Below are 24,427 nucleotides of genomic sequence, written 5' to 3' on the forward strand. Positions count from 1 at the left end.
TTTTAGTAAGCTATCAGGAATTTTGCACTTTGCTTCTATGTACTAAGTAAATGAAGATGATTGAGTGCATTTTTCTGGCATTCCCATACTCAGTCAGTATATATTTCTTTACGTTTAGCTGCTTAATAGTTTTCTTCTTACAAAACATGGCATTTTCTTGCATAGAATATGCACTTTATTTCTCAAAATCAGCTGGTTGAAGTCATGGAGCATGTTGTATCCAAGACATATGGATCCCATAGGGCTGTAAATTGGCGAGCATTAAATGCTGAGGCTCTGGAAGTCATGGCAATTAATGCTGCTACTGCTCCTTCACTGCCAAATTTCTGGATCCCCAGCTGGATGACACAGTCCTGTGCCCTGAGTTGGGCTGTTGTGTGGGGTCGCTCTGATGCATGCAGATCTCTAGATTCAGCATGCAGGGTCTATCTGTTGACCCCCAGCCAGCATGTGGGATTGGCAACAGGGTTGGGATGAGGCTCGGTTCCCTAGCTGCTATTACTCAGTTACTACAAGGAAGATTTTTTTTTTCATCATGCTGCTTTTCAAAAACAAGGTGTGTAATATATGAGGCATGCTGTGTGTGAAAAATTATGCTAATCTATGTTCTATTTTTAGTATGGTTAGTAAAGGATTTGGGGTCTTAATACCTTTAAAAGCTTATTTAGTTCACACGAGTGATTTTAGCTCATTTTGACATTTTACTGATAACATTTATACTTGCTTTAATAATATTTAAACTTCCCCACTTCCCCTCCCTGTTTCCTAGCACAATAAAAAAACCTGACAGGGGAGGTTGTCAATTACTTCTGTTGCTTATTCTCTAGTAACATGTGCATTCCCATTTGAGTTTTAGCTATATTTCAAGGAATATCAAAGGCCATAAGTAAGGAATTCCAAGAATAAGTCAGATTTCTTAGCAGAGAACTCTTAATAGGGGCATTTTTGGTAAGGCAGTTATCATGCAGTTCATAGCATGACCCAACAGTAGTTTAAGGTTCCTATTATAACACAACTTAGCTATACAGAAGAGTGTAACAAATTAACCTTTCAAAATGCATAATAATAGAGAGGAAATGGTTTTGAAGATCAGGTACTATTTGATCAAAAAATTAAATTGTTTTATAAATTAAGTGGTAAATGGCAAAATAAATAGTAAAAAAAGGAGTAAAGGGTAAAATAACACTTTCCAACATGCTAACCTGGGGGCCGGATCTGTGGCTTTTTATGATGCTTTGATTCTCACTGATCACTTGATTGGGGGATCAGGAAGGAATTTTTCCTTCTGAGGCAAATTGCCAAATTTCTACCTAACTTGCAGCATCAAGGAGGTACAGCTTGGTTGGAAAGCAACAGAATCTGAAAGTTAATCTGACTGTTGACTTTTCTCAACCCACACATAATGTCCAATAATGGCAAAGGCTAAAAGCACCAACTGTTAGAAGTAAGCAGAGAAGACTATTTTGCTAGTAGACTTCATGCCTGCAGAAGGGGAAAAAATTTAACCCTCTGAACACTGAAGTCTTTGTTGTGTGGCCTTCAACATGCTCTCCTTTCTTAGGCAGGAGGATGAAGGAGGTTACATAGCAGAGCTAAGTCACAGACACTGACCAAGGAAGGTCTACTCTGAATGACGGGATTGGATATGTGGGGGGAGCTCTTTTTTCTCCTGTTTTAGTCAAAGATAAAGATGTTGTTTTAAATAATAAATATACTGTGAATATATTGTTATATGCCCAGGCTACATTTTCTTTTCACAAATCAGCACAGATATATCATTCTAAAAATGTATCCAATTGCCAAAAGCAGGATAAACCAGGGTTGCAAGCAACACAGGTGTAATCCTTTTTGAAAGAATCCAACCAGGAGAGCTCATCAAAACAAAACATATAATTAGACACACAAATATATATGTTATACTGTTTCAATTTACCAAATTTTATTGCACTTGCTCATCTTTCAGGGTAAAATGGTGAACAATTAGATTGCTGACCTAGACAAAAATCCCAGCTAGATCCAAGTAAGGGGTTCAATTCCAAACCAGGGGCCAAATTCAACCTTAGTATAATTCTGCTGGTCAATTAAATTACTTCTGGGATGAATTTCACTTTAGGTTATTATTTATCTGGACAGAGTTATTCTAGAGAAAGATATTCTCTGTCTAAAAACAACCACTACAATTAACCAATCAGCAACTATGAAGAAAATAATAATATTAATTATAATTCAAAGTATGGGGAAACCATTCCAAATACATTTGGTAGTTATAATTTTTATGAATAATTCAAAAGAATTGTGCTTCATAAAGTTGGCTTATACACTAAGTAGCAGAAAAACAAAACAAAACAATTTAATCATAATATGCATTAAAAAAACCCCAAACAGGCTGATATGTAAATACAAACTTTTACCATTTTCAAAATTTGGAACTGTCTTCACTATAAAGTGCACATTTGAGTTTTTCCTTCCCATTTGGTATCATCAAAGAAACCCACACGGCAATACTTAGTAGACAGGCCTAGATTTAACTGTTGACTTTTATAATAAAACCTGAAGATAAAAATGAGGCTTGGATTAATTTATAAAAGAGAAAATGATGTACTAAAAGCAAGACACTAAATCAATTTTAAACACCAAGCACAATTTATGTCTGACTTTAAAACTCATCCTCAAAACATTAATCTACACAAAGGCCAGAAACTGAATGAGGCATAATTTGTGAAACTGATACCTTTCATCACAACCTCTAGCTGAAAAGGTCATTAGATATATTATATCTAAGTGAGCAGCTTATCCCTGCTTCATTACTGATAATTAAGGCAAGTAATATTTTCTTGACAGTAATGTGTCCAGTAAGAGATATAGTCTAGTTTGCATAAAATAAGCATTAATTACCAGAGTAGTACCACAGATAAAAAAAATTAAGTACCTGTGTAACATGGTTTCATTATTTTTTCTTCATTTCCTTAAAGAATTGGCAGGCTCAGAAACATAATGAGCATATTAAGAAATCCATTTTAAAGCATTCATAAAATCCATAACACACATTACACAAATATTCTTGTAAATACATCAACAAAAATTAACACATTTTAAAATACAAACATTTTTTTAAATACTTTATATCATCTTGCATTACTGAGTGCAACTGCCATACCATTTGTTGACGCAGTACAGAGATCAAGTGGCAGATTAATACTTAGGACATCATTTAAAATGTTAATGTATTCAGGTGAAGGCCACAGAAATGCTTCAAGGCCATCGATCCACAACTTAACCTATTTCAAGTTTGTTCATGTGTTCACTTTATTATACTTTATTTACATAAATAACAGTTGTGCTGTTATGCAGAATCATTTATGTCTATTGAGAAAATGAATATGACAAATTTTCTAACTTGGTTCACAGTGTCTTGACACGTGTGTAACACATTCCATTCCTGAGCAGAAATACTGCTCAATGTGTTTAATGGGTATATTTACACTGGGTTTGGTATTTACAATTTGTTTGATAGTGAAATCGCTTTCACTGCAGGCAACTGTGCACATAATTTTGGAGCGGAATGTATAAAAAAGGGGCAGGCAAAATATGGGCTGCAGGCCAAACCCAGTCTGCCAGGCCATTCTATCTGGCCCGCAGGACCCTTAAAAAAATTAGTAAATTAATATTTATTTGCTCCTGGCTGCCTGTCAAACCTGACAGGAGCCAGGGGCAGTAGGACACAGGGGGAGCCCTCAGCAGAACTGAGCAGCTCAGCCCCACCCACCTCCAGCCATTTCACACTCTTCCTGCTCCCACCCTGTTGGAAATGCCCAGAAATGTTTAATGTTCCACTGAAACAATGTAAGCTACTACCAGCTCTTTCATGTGCTGTGATTCATATGCTTTTAATCAATATTAATTCCTCCTCCCTAAGGATATAAATCAATCATAGCAATTCTTAGAAACAGAGGACTGGAGAATATATAATATGGGAACTCCTGGCCCATCAAGTCCATTTCTCTTCAGTTTCAGGCAATGATTTACCTAAAGATTCCTAAAAATCATCCACTTCAAGCCTTCACACACTGTAACTACAAGGCACAAAACCAGAAGAATTTAAGAGGATCATGCCCCATGCTACAAAGGAAGACAGAAGTCTTCACAGACCCTGATAATCTTGACCTAGGAGACAAATTCTTTCCTAAAACCAAATTTAGCAAATATTTTGACAATGAGTGGAAGTGTAAGCTCCTCAAGCCAGGAACTTGAGGGTTCCAAGTACAGGAAGGAACAGGTTATATACTAATCAAAACTTCTAGTCTTACCTGTGGCCAGTGTCCAATATTCCAGAGAAAGGTGAAATAAAACTCTGTCTAAAACCAATAAAGCATTCAGGAGAGGAAAAAATTATTTCCTGGCACCCACAGTGACTAGTAAAAGCCTTGAAGCATGAGACTATCAAGCATGTACCACACTGCAAGAGGTTACCTCTATATCTAAACACATTATATGACTAACACTTGAGTCCCCATTATCACATATTCTGATTGCTGAATTAAGAATTGACTCTTCTTATCTAGATTATCCCTTCCATAAACTTAGACTGAATTTGGGGACAAAACTTTCTAAATTTTACAGCTTTGGATTCTGCTTCTGCCAGAGTGCCATTGAAACTTAACTGTACTTATGAAATAACAAGGCACTTTTTAGCTTTCATATCAGAGGATATTCTTATTATTTTATATTTGTTAATTTTTATACTTACACGGTGACCTTTAGCATCTTCTTAATTAATGCACATTTTTCAGGTACACATTACATTTTTCAGGAACATCATACAAGCAATCTAGCTCACTTGTCAAGTTATATTTCTATGTATTTTTTCCATCTTTTTCAAGATGCAAAAACAACACACACTAAAGCATTTGGAATCAAAACTAGTAAAAACAATCTCAATTTAACCTTGATTTCTCAGTAAAAATGGTTTGCTGTATCAGCATGATTTTTTTTTAAATCTGGCCAAATATAGTTTTATATTTCTTAACAGAACCATTAACCATTGATAAGTCGTTATGTGTATTTTTATGACAATTTATGTTCATTACAGCCAAACCCAGTCAATCTAAAACAGTCAAAATCACTATTAAAGACGAACCACTTAAGTTTTGCTGAAGCTAAATGAACAGTAAAAACCCAGAGGAGGAAAAAAGTAAATATGGGATGATTTAACTTGTAAGTATTGTGTTTTAACATTTGAGACACTGGTAAATCCCTAATTCTGTATGGAACTTCCTGATTCCTTGCACAAATGACATCACACCAATCACATTGCCTTTGGCAAGAATGACTGGAAGCGGGCTTTGTTCTAAACAAACTGAATTCAGACAACACCAAGCTGTTGATTAGCCTCCCATAGCCTTTGTTGCAGCCTTCCAAATTAAGGTTGAGAGTCTGCAGACACTTTTGCATGTGAGTACTCCTACTGAGTTGTCACTACTAATGTGCATAAAGTTACTCACAGCTCTGAATGTGACAAGAACAGGGAATATATTAGCATGTGATAGTAAATAACTGTTTATTGGTAAATTTATAATATTTGAGCAATGATTATGTATATGTTTAGTAATGTCATAAAGTAATTGGCATGTGTATATGCTGAAACACTTGCTAACTCTTATGTTATTATAAACAATAAAAATCTAAAAGAGATCCACTTTATCTGTGCGTTTTTATTACAGAATGATCTGAGTAAAAACATAAATAACCTCCTGTCCAGGCTCACAAAATCAGCATGTATTAACAGATGGTCACATTTAGAAATCACTTGTGAGAGATGTTAATATATACTCAATATGTCTCTCCCCTTTTTCTTAATAACTCAAGCATCACTGCTTATGTTTTTGCAATAAATGTTGTCATTGCAGGCACTCTAACTCTTTACTATTTTCATGTTTGTCACTTTTTAATCTTGCCTTTGTGGGATCCACATGCTTAGGTTACTGATACTGTCATAATATAATTAAACAAATTATCACAAAATCAAATTGAAACAAATGGAAAAAAATTCAAACAAACCTGCTTCTAAAATATTGCTTTACAAGAGAGTAAGTTACAAAGAGCACAGATTATATCCACATCCCACTACTTGCCACCTGGAATTCATCATTTTATAGTGCATTTCCTTTGGAAGTCAGATTTCTCATGTATGCCTTTGTCCTTTTATACTAGCTAGGATATATGTGCACTTAGTGCTAGCTTTCCTACATATTTTCAAATTAAATTTGGAACTAAATGTGAACCAAAAATGGAGTTGGAGGATAGGAGAGGAGGAAAAGGAAAAAAAAGGCTCTTGAAGGACCATGGAGGAGGAGGAGGAGGAAAGAATATGAAGGACCAATGGAACTTGTAAAGAAGTAAGAGAAGAGTGAGCTTTTGGTAATGTAAATGTAGCATTTTATTTTGGCTAAAAGAGCCAATTATCTGATTTGCCTGCAACAAAATGCTAAAGGAAGTATGTTGGTAACATTTAAGCTTCATAATGACCTGTATAATTGTATGTACTCTGTGAACATTTACACAGTAAATAATATTAATACAAAAAAGATTAAACGAACCCTTTCTAGAGCCTAGAGCCTAGGCCTAGAGCTCTGGCCACACAATTTCATAGCCAAATTATTATGAGGAACTGATGGCAATATAAAGGTACTCGACACCCATGTTAAGTTCACCCAAGATACAGTGTTTGAATAACTAGAGTCCTGTGCCACATACTACGCAGCCATACTTGTCTGGAAAGTGGGCTACTTGACCACAGGGGCAAAGAACCACAGGGGCAAAGATGACCAACCCTATCTACTCTCAGCTAGCATTCTTAGATCTGCGGAGCTTATGAACCACATAGGGTGAGAATGCTATTTCTTTTGGATCTTCAGGTTGATACAACTATGAAAACAACAGCTAACATGGGATGCACCCCCCGCCCATCTATAATCTACAACATTTTTCGTTCCATTTAAATTAACTTTTCTTAAGTCAAGATCAGGTAAGGGAGATGACTGAGATAGGCTCAGAAGCAGTCGTGTACATGTGGAATTCACTGACACAATCCACAAGATTTCCAGTACTTTGGAAGAAGGATAGCTAGGGAAGGCACTGGAGGGTAAGGAAGGTTTGTGCTCTCATGAAAGTAGAAGCTGGCAACTGGTCACATTTGGCAACAGAAAGTGTGCTCCTCTTCTGATCCCTCCTGCTGTCCAGACAAAGAACAGATATGAAACTCAGGAGAGGAATCCTTCTTTCATTGGTAGAAGAGACCAAGCCTTGCCCCTTAAAGGCTAGGGGGGATTAAAACCACTGCTACCAAGAGGAAGGGAGGAATGGTGGTGGTTGGTGATACCATTCTTTGTGAAGGCCCGGGCAGGAAACATCAAAGAGTAACAACTTTCAGTGAGTACATACTTTCAGTAGGGCTCTGGCTTCCTGACCACAGTGTAGTGTTTTAAGGAGTGGCAAGAAGGGAAGCGGTCCATTTGATAAAGCATGAAAAGAATGTATTTGAATACTGGCTGACTTTAAACCAGGTTCAATGGGGAATGGAAGCAGAAATCAGAAATGTACTCACCTGGAGTACCATGTCTTTTTTGAGCATCCCGCTTCAGGAAAGATGCAGACAATTTGGAAATAGTTCGGTAGAAAGCAACAAAAAGATTAAGTTCTCCAGCAAACATGACTTGTGAAACCAGGTTGGAAGAGCTAGGATTACTTTGTCTTGAGAAGGAAGATAGAAGGAATAGGATTTCATTAGCCTTCAAATACAAGGATGGTTATAAAAAGGATGATAATACACACTTTTCTGTGGTGGCAGGGGATAAGATAAGGAGTAATGGTTTAGATAGGGATGAGCCTGCCTTCAGCAGGGATCAGGACTAGATGACCTCTTCAGGGCCTTCTAGCCCTAATTTTCTATGATTCTAAGAGGAAGGTAAGCTGCTTTACTCATAATTCAATTCCAAAATAAGGGAGAAAAGACTGTCATTTTTAAAAGAATCATAAATATCCATCGTATGCTTAGTCAAAACTTGTTTTTAATTTTCCTGTTGATTGACAAGTTGTTACTAGAGTTTTTCTTCATTCAACTATTTCTACAGGAGATTTACTTTGAATATTCTGTAAATCAAAGGCAAAATATCCTCTGAAGACCTAACCATTCAAATAATTCAATATCAATTTAATCAAAAATGGCCTCATATATCCAAATTTATTTTTTGGAAGGGAGGAAAAAAGGGAAAGGGGTGTGACAGACAGGCTCAGTGATATGTCAAAACACTGAATGCTTCAGATTTTCTGATTTAAAACAGAACTTAAAAAAAAAATTCAACAGTAACTAAAAATGATGTGGTACAGTTGGGGTAATATAGCCATAATGGTCCAGGAGAAATGTGAAGGCTAAGGATGTTGGGAGGGTCAGAGGCAAAATTTTGGCTACCATGTACCTGAGAAAAGATTCATGGTACTTGAAAGTTTGACTATGTCCCTTCTAACTATACCACCAGCACAATAAAAGATACCCCCCACAAAAATCCTTGCTGAACATGATATAGTCTGAACCTGACTGGATAAAGTGGTATGTATGGCTCAAAATTAGGCCTTGCATAGAATATTTCAAAGGCCTTGAAGTGAGGAGATGCTGTAAAGAAGAATAAAGGTTTGCAAACCATAAGAAATAAAGGTGTGGTTTAGAAGCCTCACCCCTTGGGTCAGCACCCACCTATAGCGAACTGACACTTCAGAATTTCTAAGACCACACACAACAGAGAAAAAAAAATCAAGATACAAATAAACAAGTGGTGCCTGCCTTTGACCCATCCCTCTGGCTATGAGCACGTGGAAGATGATTTGCCAAATGCGATTGTTATAAATCATTCAATATTTACACTAATTTAGGGGATTATACTGATTGTTGATCTCCTACTTCTTTTGTTTAATTTAGTACTATATGGTTTACTGATTATTTTCTTATAGGTGGATTTTAAATAAAATTTGATACAATGATACTGAAATTCTTATCTTTTAATTAGCAACATGGGTCCAGATCCTTTGAGGACTTGGGTGTACATCGGATGGTCACCTTAAAAGCCTAACCAACCTCTCTGATTAGTCTTTGCTTCTCACATCTCACCCGGATCTCAGAAAAAGACAGTAGTATCAGGTTCTTAGACAACTACAACAGGTTATCAACTTATTCAGGTCTTAATTCAGATAGAACTTTTAAGTTCTTCATTACTAGATAGAACCCCTCCCCCCATCATTAATCCAACCTCTCTAGTGTATTTAAAAGTTTGAATCTGTAATTACTTCATTTTTTAAATGTTAAATTAGACTATACTGTGTATCAGTTTATTCTGGCCACGTGTAACATGTATGATAACAGGAGATAAGCTAACATTTTTTAAAGTAAAATTGAAAGCAAGATGCAATACTTCTTCCCCTTTCTTGTCCACTTAGAACATTAAGCTTAAAATGAGTTTTTGCACAAATGTTTTTTGACTCTGGCTTTTTTTCTAATAATACAAGCATAAATGTATGCTCCTCATGTTCCCATACTTTCCCCAATGATAGAGATGAAGTAGTAATGGTACCAACACAAACCAGGCAGCTTTTCAGTACTTTCACAATGTATACTTGAAAGTTGAGTTTTTAATTTAGACCTACACAAATGGAAAAACCGTGTTTAAAATTCTAACACCATGAAACTTGCAGTTTTATGCTGCACCTACATGACATTCCTTTATATGTACAGAAAAAACATGTGAAAGTACACAAACCTTTTAAAGACAATTTTCTCTGAATTCTGGAACAGGGCTTTTCCTACATTAGTTATCAATTTTAAATTATGGAAAAAATTCATATTGGAGTAGTAGTACTAATAGTTTATTTACAGCTTTTGATAAAGCAATACAATAAAATGTATACTAAAATTATATAGAATAAACATATATATCATCTATAATTTTTACTAAAAGCATACAATACGATTTTTCATTCTAGCAGTTTACATAAAATTAAAACAGAATGTACGATATGATGATACAAAAACAAAAATACACTGAAGATGAACAATAAAACAAAGCAGAGGAATTCTATTGGATTTTGGACCTTATTCTTTGTGCAAGTAATGAAAACACACCTAAGAAGTATAGGACAGGCGCCCAATTGTTAGAGAAGCCAGACTGGCCAGGATTTAAAATTTCCCATTAATGGAGTGATCCTTTTTCCTTTTACTTGGAGATGGCCTGTCATTGTTTGTAGTTCTGCACAGACAAGTAGGTTTCCAGGCCAAAAGAGTGCCTCATTAATCTTAAAAAAGGCAAAGTTTGAGAAAGTCTCACTTCCTGCACACTGGCATCTTTCATTCTTAAATGTATATTGTATTTTAAATAAAGAGGAAATATTGGGTCACTGATCTTAACTACATTTCCCAGGCCATTTGATTGGAAGAGAATATAGATGTTATTTAACCATCCAAACAAGGGTTTATCTGGAAAAGGAAGAGTTGCCAGAATGCACTTCTTAGGATATCTGGTAGGTGTAAAAGATCTAATTTTTATCCAGTAGTTAAGAGTTCTTAATTGAACTAAGATGCTCACATTTATCAGTCCAGTTTCAGAGTGCATGAGCCTCCCATTGTAGAATTAGGTAGAAATAAATGCTGCCTTCAAAAGTAATTAGAAATCTTCTCTGTTTTTCGGTTGGACCATAGGGTCAGCTTGCCAAAGTTCTGCTCCATACAATAAAATGGACTCTACCTAAGATCTACAGATCTTTAGTGCTGCCAAGACTACTCTTCTGTCTTATTGTAAAAGGATAAAAACTCTGCCCAAGGCTAGTTTTGCCCTAGTGTTCACATTTTCTCTGTGCTTATTCCACTTTTTTTTGCTAAAACAGGCATTTTAAAACAAGGCATTTAAAAGAATACCGCCACTTTTAGTTTCTTTTCCTGTAAAAAACAAACTTATGTTCTCCTACCATTCCCAAAAAACAATACCTTAGAAGGCTATTTTTGCATGTACCATAAAGCTCTCCAACAACTAATCATTACTTACTCATCAAATTTAGGGCATCTAGGCAATGCCCTGTACAACAGTTTCCCAATAAAGATGGGTTCGACAAAGATGTTTACTCTGCTACTTTTTAATTTATTCTTGAATGATCTAAAACAGGTGCTAATAAAGAATCAATTCCACACACCCATGATACTGAATGACCCTATCTCTGTCTTCCTTTATGCAGATGATTCATTAATAAAGTCATAATCCCAAATAAGCCTCCAAAGGTTATTAGATTATTTCCAGCAGTAATGTGCCTCCAATAGGTTGGAAATCAACATGTTGGAGTAACTACTGAAACCAATCAACCTGGACCTGTATTTAATTTTATCAGCATTAGAGCCATCAGGTAGAAACTGACTTGATGTTTTAACATCTATATTGTTTTATTTTAATTAAGTATATATTAAAATGTTTGTAAAACATCACCAGTATTATGTTATTATAATGCAGGGCTGAAGCAGTTAAATACGTAACAGTTTATATTTCCTCACTGTTTAAAGTTACAACATTTATGTTTGTACATTTTCTCCAGCTAAGGGGACTAGATTTCCTTACAGAATACAGTAATTGGGTTATATATATAGTCCTTTCTGCACCAAGGAGTTTGTAAAACCTGTCACATAGGTTGACAATTAGGCTACATACAAGAAAAACTAACCAGGCCTAAGAATTTAAGCTTTACTATACTTCAGCATCTTAGAACCAGTCAAAAGTAGGGCTGGAAGGAACTTCAAGAGGTCATTTAGTCAACCTTGTCTAAACCATTTCAGCCAAGCGTTTCTTACCTTTTCTTAAAAAACCCTTCAAGGATGGAGATACCACAATCCCTCTGGATAATCTGTTCTGATGCATACCTGCCCTCATAGATAGAAAGTTCTTCTTAATATCCAACCTAAACTTCCTTTGTTGCAATTTAATAAGATTGTTACTCTTTGTCCTGTCCCAAGCCCTGAAGCAGACTCTCTCACTAACCTTCTTATAACCATCTCCAGTGTATCTAAAGACCTATCAAATCCCTCTCCTCAGTCTTGTTTTCTCACGACTAAATAATTCCAGTTCTTCCAACCTTTTTTCAAAAGTTGTTTCCTAGATGTCTAGTCATTTTTGTTGCTTTCTGCTAGACTCTTCCCAATGTGTATAGAATCTTTCCTGAAGTATGGTGCCCCAAAATGACACTGCTTTACTGGTACCGAATAAAGTGGAAAAATCACTTCCCTTGATTTACAGGCAACACTTCTGTTAGTATAAACCAGAATGTCAGTGGCCCTCAATCTTTTATCCCTGCAGGCTGGATGAGTGGCATGGGGCCAGTCCATGAGCTGGATCCCTGGACAGGGAGTGGAAGGAGGGGCAGCATCTGGACTGGGCCCCATGCGACCCCATCCCTGTGCTTCTGATCTAGTGTGCAGGGCCCATACTATCTGGCCTACTGGGCTCCCCATGGATCCAGAAATCTGTTAGCAGGGAAGTGGCAATTAATGCTGCTACCACTCCCCCAAGGTCAAATTTTCAGGCCCTACAGGTTCTATAGGCCAGATGACATGGCTCTGTAGCTATGAGCACGGGGTTGAGCATGCCTGCAGTATGCTGTGGCCTTTTTTTCCCCTTCTGGAACAAAAGTACACTGTTGACTTGTATCTAGCTTTGAAGTCCACCAAAACCACTATGGCCTTTTCTGCAGTACTGCAGCCTAGCCAGTCACCCCCCAATTTGCATTTGTGCAAATCATTAGATAATTAATTCTAGATACTGGTTTTAATAATGATTCAAAGAGAGCAAAAGATTCTATGAACATCTCTATAGTTTCATTTCCCAAACAGGAGCACGTACAAAAGGCAAGAACTGGTCCAGGTGACTACAGTTTGGTAAACTGATTAGTGCCTACTAAAATCTGAATTTTAAGGCAAGCATCTGAATTTTGTTTTTTCATGCCTTAGTCAGGTACCTGCAACATGTATATGCTCTAAAGTTTGGACAAATATTTTTAACTCTGTTTTAGCAAGGATGAACTGATTCATTGTAGTAAACTTTCATTTCACAGAGAGAAGATGGCTGACTTTTGGATGGCTGTCACTGTTTGCTCTATCAGTCTACAACAGGAAATATGGTTTTACATACATTAGAAAAATAATAGTAATTATAATAATATAGCTGAAGTGCTTCTCTGGAGCAATAGGAGTTAATGGGACCATCTGGCTGGCACTACAGAACTTAAAACTCTCAACAGAAGACACCATAATTTTATTGTAATTCTGACTTTTCATTTTTGTTTTTCACGCCATAATAGTAAAAACTGTCAACCTTAATTCTTTTAGAAAAGGAACCAAAGGAAAAATGAGACTGAAAGCTCACTATATTTCCACAAAATACACAGAAAAAAACAAATTGCTAACACAATCAATCAGTAAGGCTATCTCGTGTAAGAATCCTCCCTTCCAGTAGGAAAGAGCCATTTATACTGATACATTAATAGAAAATTTGAGGGAAAAATATGCAGCATGTCTGGCACAGTATCTGAATCGAATTTCTGACCCTTTTGAGAATAGTACAAAGAACCCAACTTCATGCTTCTATCTGAGAATGCCAGCTGGCAGCCTCAGTACAGTTCCACCAATACTGCTCTTTATTTTAAAGCAGAAAAATGTGAATAATACAAAATAAAACAAGATCAGAGGATAATGCAACAGAAATATCACAGCTAAAATTTGTCTAGCTTTTATGTTACAAATTTCTTAAAACACAGCTTTAACTGTTGAATCTGATCTATGACTTACCAAGAGAATATTTAGGTGTCAATATATTTTCCACGTAAAAATTTAACAAATAAAGGGTTGGATCAGGAACAAGTTCCTAGGTGTTTGTTTTCCCAGTTCTGAAGTTGTAGACAGGGTGACAAGAAAAATAAGACAGGCAGAGAGATGTTTGAGTTCTTTCTGGCATACCTCCAAAGGAACTTAAAATGGCTATTCTTTCCACAGAATCTTCACAGGCAGTAAGTCTAGGATGTTGATTAGAGCCTTCATTTGCTGTTTTGGCAAAAGCATACTGAAAAAAGATGCTTGTTTCATTTAAAATTGTGGTTACTATATAAGCACAGTCAGTGCTTTTCAATTACATTTTGTAAGGCTGTTTAGTACACTATCTTAGTGCTCATGTGAAACAGCTGCACTGACACAATGGACTGCAGCCGTTCTTACTGTCCCAATAATCCACATATTAAAGAGTCCCTAAGTACTCATTGATGTGACAGACCATAACAACTCCCTTGGAGCTGTTACAGTTTATCAGGTCAGTGATCTGCATATTAAGGATTCCCCAAGTACTCATTGACAGGTAGCGTCTCATACACTTGTACTAAGATAATAATTGCTTCCTAGGAACTGTTAAATCCCAGTGGAAGAAATAAATGAATTTAAAATCACCAAGATTGCACTGCAATGCTTCTTAAAGTCTGAGAAATCTACAAGAGTACGGCATCTGAAATGAACTACCATACTTAGGAAATACTGTTGCACTAAATATTGGAGGAGGTTAAAGTGTTGCACACTTCTTGTGCTGAGAATTAAAATTACCATTTTTCTCTTAAGAAAAATAGAAGAGTCAAAACTTACCCTTGACTATTTTAGTAAATCATCTCTTTAGAAGGTTGCACAACCTGCCCCTGTGTGACTTAGCGAGCTCCCTAACCCCTCAAATGCATTATTAGCTTGCTCTCCCTCACTCTCCGCCTCTCTGTCCTCCAATTCCTTTATTTAATTTAGCCAATTTATTCAGTGAGTTCTTCCACCCTCACCTCTCTCCACTAATCCTCTCCTTATATTTCTTCTTTTTTCTTTCTTCCCTTTTTCTGTACACCACAGCAAATTCTCCCTTTTGCTACCTACGTTCCTGGTCTCCCTGTAACCTTAGTATTGTTATTATGCTTTTCCTCCTCTTACCCTCTTCCTTCACTTCTATTCAACAATTTAAGAGACTAATTCATGCAATATTCTCCCACTGCTAGATTATGGAACCCTTTGACCTGGTAAGGACCTGTAACGATTCTTCTCCAAACCTTGTGCATCATCACACAGTGAGACAGATGCATCTAAACAGATTCACATTTTGGTCAGCGCTCATTTTCTGCAATGTGCCAGACAAAGAAAGGAGTGGAAGTACCACTCAAGAGCACTGAAGAAATGATTGACTATATGGGAACTGCACAATTGGTGCTCCTAAATTAAAGGTAGGAATCCAGTTTAGAGCCCTGTTCCATGACACTAAATTAGAATACCATGGGATCTTTCTCCATGACAGACCTGTGGCTGAGAGGGGAATCTTCACCTTCTTGGTATAAACAGGGAAGTTCAACTAGCAGCTTGTGGGCTGTATGTGGCTGCTGAGGGATTAACTTGGAGCTCCCAGGCTCCTGATCCAGGCACTGCTCCCCAGTCACTTTTCTGCTGCTGTCTCCAGGATCTCCAGGCTTCCTTCTCCTCCTCCAGCTTCTACCTCCTGCCCCTGACCCTAGAGGCAGATGCAATGGTATGACATGCAGGGCTGTGGGAACCTATAGCCAGTGGGCTCAGGAGGACCACAGGATCCCATGTGGCATAGGGGCAGCCACCATGCTGTGAGGAGGGGACCTATGGTGTGCAGGATGCTGCCTGTGTGGCATGTAGCCAGAGGATATGTGGTCACCCAGAAGTTGGACAGCACTGGTATAAGCAAAGGTACAAGCACTGGAATCCCTGAAGTATGGGTTTGAATTTCACCTGCAGTTTTGTAATGTACAATAAGCACAAAAATTATGCCAAGTCAGTTAGATTGCATGTTAGATGTACATGTTTTCTGTGGTTTATTTATATATAGCTAACTTCAGAGCCTACAGGCACAGAATCCATCAAGGAATGGTTTTGTTTCAAAACTACACAACTGAATCACAAAGTGGAGGAAACACTTGGGAAAATAAAAGATCTATAGTTTAAAAAATTCAGGATGCAATAACAGGTGTAATATGTAATCAGAATGAAATGAATTACATAACTGTTCTATAAGTGAGAGGCAAGGATTTTGTTGGGCGATATCTTTTATTGGACCAACTGTACAGTTGGAATGAAGCTAGAATGTACGGCATTCTTCATTCTTCTTCAGAATGCTGAACAAGAATGCTTTACATTCAAGATTCACAGTGTTGGAAAAACTGTTGGAAAATACTTCATTACTGCTTGGTGTGAAAGATGCTCACCCAAAAAACCCAGCCATGATTCAATACTGTGATATCAAAATGCAAACTCTGCAACATATAATAATGTCATTACATACTGACAGAATGCTACAACACAAATTTCATGTTTCATGAAATGGGTAAGGAAGCATTGGGTGGCTCTGTTATACTTTGTCAGTGCTCACTGCATTGTAATGTGTGTATGTCATGAGGAGGTGCTCTTCTGTGATCATACACTGTACCAGAAATCATACTTAATCCAACCCAGTCTCCTTCAGAGCCAGTGTGTTTTTTGAAGCCTCAAGTAACCTGAATTAATAGAATACGTCAATTAAAAACTGCAGGCAGGATCTGATATTAGAACTAGAGATAAAATAACTCATATGGTGACCAGTTCTTTCTTGAACTGAGATTTAACACAGCTTGCCTGAGAAGTTAGAAATAGTATGTTGTAACATAGTATGTTTGATTCCTGCAAGCCACTTACTAAGATGGGTCCTACTGGGCCACTGAAGTCAGTCTTCAGCATAAACAGTCTTTGCAATTATTTTATTTTCAATAAAATTATTATTATTTAAGTCACGAGTGTTAGCTTTACAAAACTGTCTGGCTGTAATGACACTTGCTACAAAATCCTCTGTTGATTTAATGTGTGACTAAGATTATAGTTTTACACAGTTTTGAAAGGTGTTGAACTGTAGTTGAGTGTACAGCTCCATTTGATTGCGGAGGAACTTGAATTACCAACATGTAGGGCCTGGTTTAAGTTGCAGGTCCAGCTTATGGTGCAGCAGCTCCTTTAATACTGGAGTTCTCCCCATGAGCCCCCTCCCCACTGATTTGAGGCGGGGCCCTGTTGGCCCCACTGTTCGTTCCTGATGGCCGGGAGGCAAAAACTGAGGTTTTAAATGTGTCACGCTTTTTGCCTCCTGTTTGGTCAGCAGCAAGTGGCAGGAGGGAAGAACTGTAGTTTTCACTCCTGGCCACCACAAGTGAGCAGCTAGGAATGGGGCCCCTCCATCAATCAGCAGTGGGTGGGGCCAGGGGGCAGGGGTGGGAACTCCAGCATTAAAGGAGCTGCTCCATTGTGAGCTGGGCCTGCAATGTAAGCCAGGCCCTAGCAATATGTAACCTTAATGCCCACTTTTGGCAATATGAAATCTTCGCATTTTTACAAATATTATCAGTATCCAGCAGTTTAGTATTTAGGGGAATCTTGTGTATAAACAATTTTCACTGCTTGCAAAAAACAAAACAACCTACTTCCTTCCAAGTCCAAGTCCAAATCCAAATCCAAATCCTGAAAAGGAACTTTTTTGCAGATTTTTGCAGTGGGATATTTTACCTGAATATTTATGTATTCTCACTTGCAAAAATCATAATTCTTTTTAAAGGCAAGTTAATGTCCTCTCTTCACCTTCTGGAAGCAACAATTTAATTTAAAAACTAGTTTTAAAATGATGCTTTTTTAATACAAAGGTGATTTAGTTTTCACCTATTTCATGCCTAAAGCGTACTTAATGAGACTGTCACAAATCATTGTTAAGTAGATAAGGAAGTCTGTAGTAATTTGAAAATCAAACTAAAATATAAAAAGTAAAAACCTAACCTGCTTACTTTTTAACAAAGCTTTCATTACATTTTGAATGTTTAATTATATTTTATTCTGAAAAAGGGTTTTAATTACAAGCACTGGGTCATTGAAAAAACATCTTAAATTCTTAGTCTTACCTTTACTTTCTTTTACAAATTTACCCTCAAGAAAGAGACAATGACAGCATTGTAAAGTTACCAGATCATGTTGGTCTATTACTAAATGTTGAGCATATAGGGTTCTGACTGACGTGGATGGAAAAAAAACCTGAAAAAACCCTTATGTTTTAATGGAAGCAGCAGTGTGTTACTTTGACCTATCTCTGCAGCATCTGTATAGACCAGGCACTTTAGTGGGGCTTTTTTGGTACTTTATCTAATAGCTGATTGAATCAGCTATTAGATAAAAGTGCCTAAAAGCTCCACTAAAGCGCCCAATCTATACAGAAGTTGGGGAAGCTGGGTGCAACTAATGCACTGCCTCTTCTGAGCATGTGCTGGGCTTTGATGGCTAGAAAATGGCATTTAGAGGTTTGCTTTTAGGAAATGGTGTGTAGGTAAAGTAGATATGCATTAGAATAATGGTCCAGGGGAATGGCAAGGGTTAACTGATTTCTAAAAAGCCTATTTATGACAAAGTTTCCTTCCAGGCCCACTGTATTTGAAGCCAGCAGACACACAGGCTGTGAAATTGAAGACATGTACCACACTGTTCCATAACATGAGATAAGGTGGCATTAGGTTATAGTGCCAAACTGCAGAGCCCTTGAGATTTCTGATTTTGGTGAACAGACCAAATTAAGATATGTGCATGTGATGGGTTTGTTGAAACAAAGGAATATGCTGAAAGGACAGAATGTGAACTGTATGACAACCACAGGGAAACTAATCAATGATGCCCAGGAACGAAGAATCATCAGACGGGAGAAAGAATAAAAAATGAGGGACTTTAGAGCAGCAAAGTGTCCCTGAGAGGGGAAACTGAGGTCACACCACCAGCCTGTCTCACCCTCCCCACTGGGGGGGTGGGCCTTGGCCTTCAATCTCCAGGCTGCTGACATCTGACATTCAAGAGAGATCTTCAGAGTGAAGCTCACTGACTGGCCAGATGCACCTTCCCTCTATGACAGCTGTACGACTGGTAGATATAGAATTGTTTGCATTATTCTTATCTGCTATCACTGTGTATCAATTAAATTTGCCTATTATCCCATGGAGAGGTTGCAGTTGGTCTGCAAGTTTGGGTCTGTCCAGAACAAGATATCTGGGTCATAATCCAGTGCCAACAGGCTTGGTGAGGGGGCATGCAGAGTTTAAAGTAAAGCACTGTTTCCACACCCTCCCCCATCTGCAAGCAGCCACAGATGTAGTTAATAACCCACCAAACAAATTCAGTTATTAACAAAAAAGCCATATACACAAATCTAAGGTACCAAAAGACAGAATTAAGAACAAAATTTGAAATAGTAAGTTAAATCTATTTCTTAAGCCCTCTAGCACGCAGATACAAAGTTAATTTTTACTGTATCATTTCCTAGAACTACTCTAAATAAAAATGAATTCTATTCCCTCCTTAGATAATGTTGGGTATTTTTTTTCTTGTTATATTCTTTCAACATGAAAAGTAGCTAGTAATACAAGGAGAAAGAAATTATAATGAATAAATATGATATGTTCCTTAAAAATACTTTCTAATGTGAGAAAAAGTATATATGCTATATTTTCAAATAAGAGTTTATTTCTTCCTTCCTTATTTCAGACATACAGAAAATTGATAGAGAAATCTTTTCTTCCTCGAATTGTAGGCTAAAATTTACTCTGCCTTTATCTGTAGCATATAGAGTTTAATGTATTGAAAAATTATAACTGTCAGCCCCTACACTGCCAACTGCTGTAACTACTTGGTGTCGCAGGGCACCTCAGTGCCTGCTCCTAGAGGAGAAACTGCCAGGGAGAGAGCCCTGGCAGAGCCAATTGAGCACAGCTGTGGGTTGCCAGGGTAACAAGCACAGCTGCGGGTAGCCGGAGCAACTAAGGGGAGCCAGCTGCCTGTAGGGGGCAGGGCCTGGCCCTTATAAAGCCCAGGGCTGAGGCCAGGCTGGCAGTTCCCTGCTAGCAGCCAGAGAGGCAGGAGCTCACGGGGCTAAGATACGAGTAATGCTTGAGCAGGCTGAAGGATGGTGGCTCCGTGGCGCAGGAGCTATGTTATTGCAGCCAGGCGGCCTTAAGTTAAGTTACAGCCAGGAGGCTTGTGTTTTGTTTGGTTAGTGTTGGTATTACACCAGAGGCTTGGGTGAGTCTGTAGGGGTTGGAGGAGGCCTCATAGGGACCCCCATAGGGGTGGGGTGCCCTAGCGCCAGTGAGGGCGCAGTCTAGCGCCAAGAGGGCGCATTATCTTCATAGGTACCCCAGTGGTATGGGGACCCCAGCGCCAGTGAGGGCACAGCGCCAGTGCGGGCGCAGCTCACAGTGAGGAGCGCAACCAGTGGGTTGCGGATGGGGGACACAGACCCCGGGTTGTGTGCGGGGTACGCAGACCCCAGCCCCAGAGAGAGGGGCGATTCTATCAGGGAGCCCAAGGTGGGCACGGTGAGCCCCAAAGAGGGGGAGTGCCATATTGAACTATTGGGAAGCCCAGTGTGGGCACGGCGAGCCCCGAAGAGGGGGAGCGCCATATTAGGAAGCCCAGAACAGGCGCAGCAGACGCCAGCAAGGGCGTCACTTGCGGGGTGCATAGACCCCAGGCCCAGGGAGGGGTGATTACTGAGGAGCCCAGGAGGGGCCATACTGAGGAGCCTGAGAGGGGCAATATTGAGGAGCCTGGTAACAGGCTAGCACCGCGGAAAACCCAGAGGAGGGCGAGGTGCTGCGGTTGCCCTGAGAGGACGGAGAGTAGCAGCGTGGTGAGCCCGCATCAGAAAGGGTGGTAGTGCGGTGGGCCCAAAAGACGGGTGGCCAGAGAGGACGTCCCAGAGGGGACTAGCCTAGTATAGAGAAGGCCCAAGAGTGGGCTAGGTTATAGAAGAAGGGCCTGGGAAACGAGCGTGCAGACACAACGTCTTTCACATCAGCGAGGCTTGGGGTGTGGTATTAGGGGTGGTAGGAGCCACGCATAGCCCATAAGGCTAGGGTGTCCGGGGAACACCCACTGTATCGGGAGACCCCCAGGGGTCCAGGAACACACGGGGACAGAGGTCCCGAGTAGCCGTGCCCAGGGAGTCATAGGCAGCCTCCCAACCTTATATTTACCAGCAAGACGTGGCAGGCGAGAAAGAGGGTGCCTTGGGCCGGCCTTGACACGGAGCGAGGGACCTCAGGGAGATCATGGCCCTCCTGAAGGACCCTGCCGTGACACTTGGGATGTAGAAAACCACACATGAATAGGCAGCCCTAAGGCATAAGTCTATCAAAAAGGGTCTAGAGTCCTATGCAGGTAAGTTTATCACAAATCATTCCCCTAACATGCTATCAGAAGTGTTCTCCCCCGCACCTTTAAAAAAAAAAAAAATATATATATATATATATATATATATATATATATATATGTTTTCTTTTATAAGAACCGTTCCATCCTAACTGATATTTGTCCCATCTTCATCATGACACTAAGGCTAAGTACAGAAGTCAAAAATCCTAAGGTGGAATTGATTCAGTCTTCACAGGTTTCTCTAAACTGCATAGATTAAACCAATAATGAAGTGAACTGACATTCAGTTTGCAATTGGGCAAGGCAGGTAGAGGCCTGCACTGACCCAGGCCAGAAAGTGGGGGGCACTAGAGCACACCTCCCAGCCTGCCCCCACAAGGTGAAAGAACCCTACTCCTGGTGTTGGCTCTGCTAGCTGGGCATCTGACTACAGGGGAAGCCCCATGCCTCTCTCCAGGCTGGCCTGGGATTCCCTCAGCACTGATCTGCTCAACTGTGGGGGGAGGGAGAGGGGAGGGTGGCAAGGGCAATTCCCCTCCTCCCCACAGGGCTGGGTTGGTGCGAGTCACTGACATGCAGGGGAGAGGGGGAAAGGATCCTCTGAGTCCTGATTTGCCCAGCTGCAGAGAGCGGGGGGTGATTGCCCCCATGTGGCTGGGTTGGTGCTAGTCACTAATGCGCAGAGGGGAGAGGAGAGACAAAGCTCCCACCCTGGTCTCAGCTCCCTGAGCTGCAGTCTTCCCAGCTGATGGTCCTGGACCCTGGGAGTGTCTCCCCTCTTCACCACCCGGGCAGGCAGGCTCCTAGAAAGAAGGATCAGGCCCCACCATCCGACTCAAGCTCTCAGGGCTGCCTAGCATGTCTTGCCAGCTGTTACTGGTGCCAGACTCTGGCACGACATGCTAGGCAGCCTGGGGGGCTGGTGCTGGGCGGTGAGGTCAGATCCTTCCCTCTATGGAGTGCTCTGCCACTCTATGCAAGCCCACTGGGCCTCCTGGCACATTCTGCCACAGCCTGACATAAGCAGCAGCCAGCAAAATGTGCCAGGCAGTATCAGGGCCTTGTGCTGCGTGGTGGAGCCTTATCCTTCTTCCTATGAAGCTGGCTTAACTGGGCATGGAGGGGAAACCTCCCTCCAGGGCCCAGTCTCCCCCAGTTGGGAAGATTCCAGCTTAGGGGGCCAAGACTGGGATATGGGGGGCTTCATTCACTCTTCCCCTGTGTGTCAGTGACTCATGCCAGCCTGGCTGCACAGTGGAGCAGAATCACCCCCCACAGCTGGGCAGACCAGGGCTGGGGAGGATCCTAGGCTGGCCAAGGGAAACCCTCAGAGGCTGGGGCTCTTCCCACGTGGGCAGAAGTGAGCTTGAGGGCTGGTCAGGAGGGGGAACTCCTTTCCCCCTTCCCAAGTGGTTCAGTGATCTGTGCGGGCCTGTCCTGGGAGGGGAACAACCAACACAGACAAGGGCTAGGAAGCTCTGTTCCCCCAACCCCTTCCCCTGCTGCTGGCCTGCAGAGCTGGCAGGCACAGGCAGGACCAGGCTGGGTGGAAGAGGCATTGCTGACTTAGCTCTGTGACAGCTGTGAGGCAGGGTTGGCCCTGGCTCAGTCAAAGCTAGACTGCCTTCCCTGCAAGGGAGGTTAGCAGGGTGGGGGTGGGGGAGGTTAATATATCTTGGGATGCTAGGGGGACTGGGACATAACTTGAGTCAGGAGGGGATCTGGGACACAAGTTTCACAGACTGGTTTCACCTAAATCAGTTAAGTCTGATACTATATTCATCCAGGTTTATCTTAAACTGTTTTTGGCCATTTTGAAACTGATTAATGTGTGCTGAACTTCTGTTCTGTTGTAGGTTTAAACCCGTTTCTGATCACTTTTACCAGTTTATGTACAACTTCTGTCCCTAGCCTAAGACTAAAATGCAGGACACAACATCATTCAATAAGGGTACCTGCTTGTTAAATTCACTTGGCATAGCACTGACTTTTTACTTACAAATGACAAAACCCAACTGTACACACCAAATACAATGAACATCAATTACAAGTCACAGTGTGCATACTCACATTTACTAAAACTTAAAGATTATTCCAGCAATGGTTGAACGTAATTGTATCACTGCCTTTCAAAGAAACAAAATATACAAGAAAAAATAAAAACATCAGTTATCAAAGGCTACTTTTTCACTTTCTGTAATTAAAACAATGCAATCCAAAATTTGGTTTACAGTAATATACAGATGTATCTGCTAAGCAGTTACAAACAGATTTTCATTATACAATGTAATGTTCAACTACTCTTGTAATTACACATCCAGATAGTTAATAAACATAGGGTCAAAATTAGTTAAGGTTGAGGGCATAACTGGTGTGAGAAGATGAAAAGAAAACTTTTAAGTGCATAAGTTAGAAGTCAATACATAATTAAGCCTGCCTGGCATCATCCATAACATACATATCACATTTTCTTTAGAAATCAGATTGCTTTTTGACAGATGTTTGTTTTGTTCACCTTAGCCAACTCCACACCTTGTTTATACTGCCCAACCTGCTTGTATAACTGTTACATGAGCAATCTGCACTGCACAGGTCACTGGATTTACAAAATTAAGTCCAAAGTTGAACTGTATGTGAGAGAGAGCAGAATACAAACCTAGAACACTATCAAAACAGTATATTCTGTAATCTCAAACTCACCTTCTACAAATCCATTCATAGCATCTGACAAAATAGGCTGCAGCCTATGAAAGCTTATGCCTTTGTGAACAAAGTTAGTTTTTGAGGTGCTACCTTGCCCTGCCTTCAGCCTGCCTTTAGAATAGGGGAGGGCAAATATAGCCTGTGGGCTGGATGTGGTCTGAGGAGGGACTTAATCTGGCCCTTGGTAGGCCCCTTGGTCCTGCATGGCCCAGGCACTGTCTGGCTCATGGTATGTCCTGCCACCCCCAGGCACACAGTGGGGCTGGGGCGGCTTCACAGCTGGAACAAATTTTTAGGTAGTTCAGGCAGTCAAGGCTCTTTCCATGTGCTGGTGCTGCTGGACCAAGCCCTGAGGTACTGGCAGGGACCCATGCTCACAGCCCCACCTTGCCCCGCTCCCACTCTGGA

General features: G+C 40.1%; 1 protein-coding gene across 2 annotated transcripts in view; it reads right to left on the bottom strand.

The window, feature by feature from the left end:
* Positions 1-24,427, bottom strand: part of ELP4 (elongator acetyltransferase complex subunit 4) — a 254,007-nt gene that overhangs the window by 76,579 nt on the left and 153,001 nt on the right. The gene's annotated exons all lie outside the window — the stretch shown is intronic.

This window comes from Alligator mississippiensis, chromosome 2 (genome assembly GCF_030867095.1).
Source record: "Alligator mississippiensis isolate rAllMis1 chromosome 2, rAllMis1, whole genome shotgun sequence".
NCBI lineage: Eukaryota > Metazoa > Chordata > Crocodylia > Alligatoridae > Alligator > Alligator mississippiensis.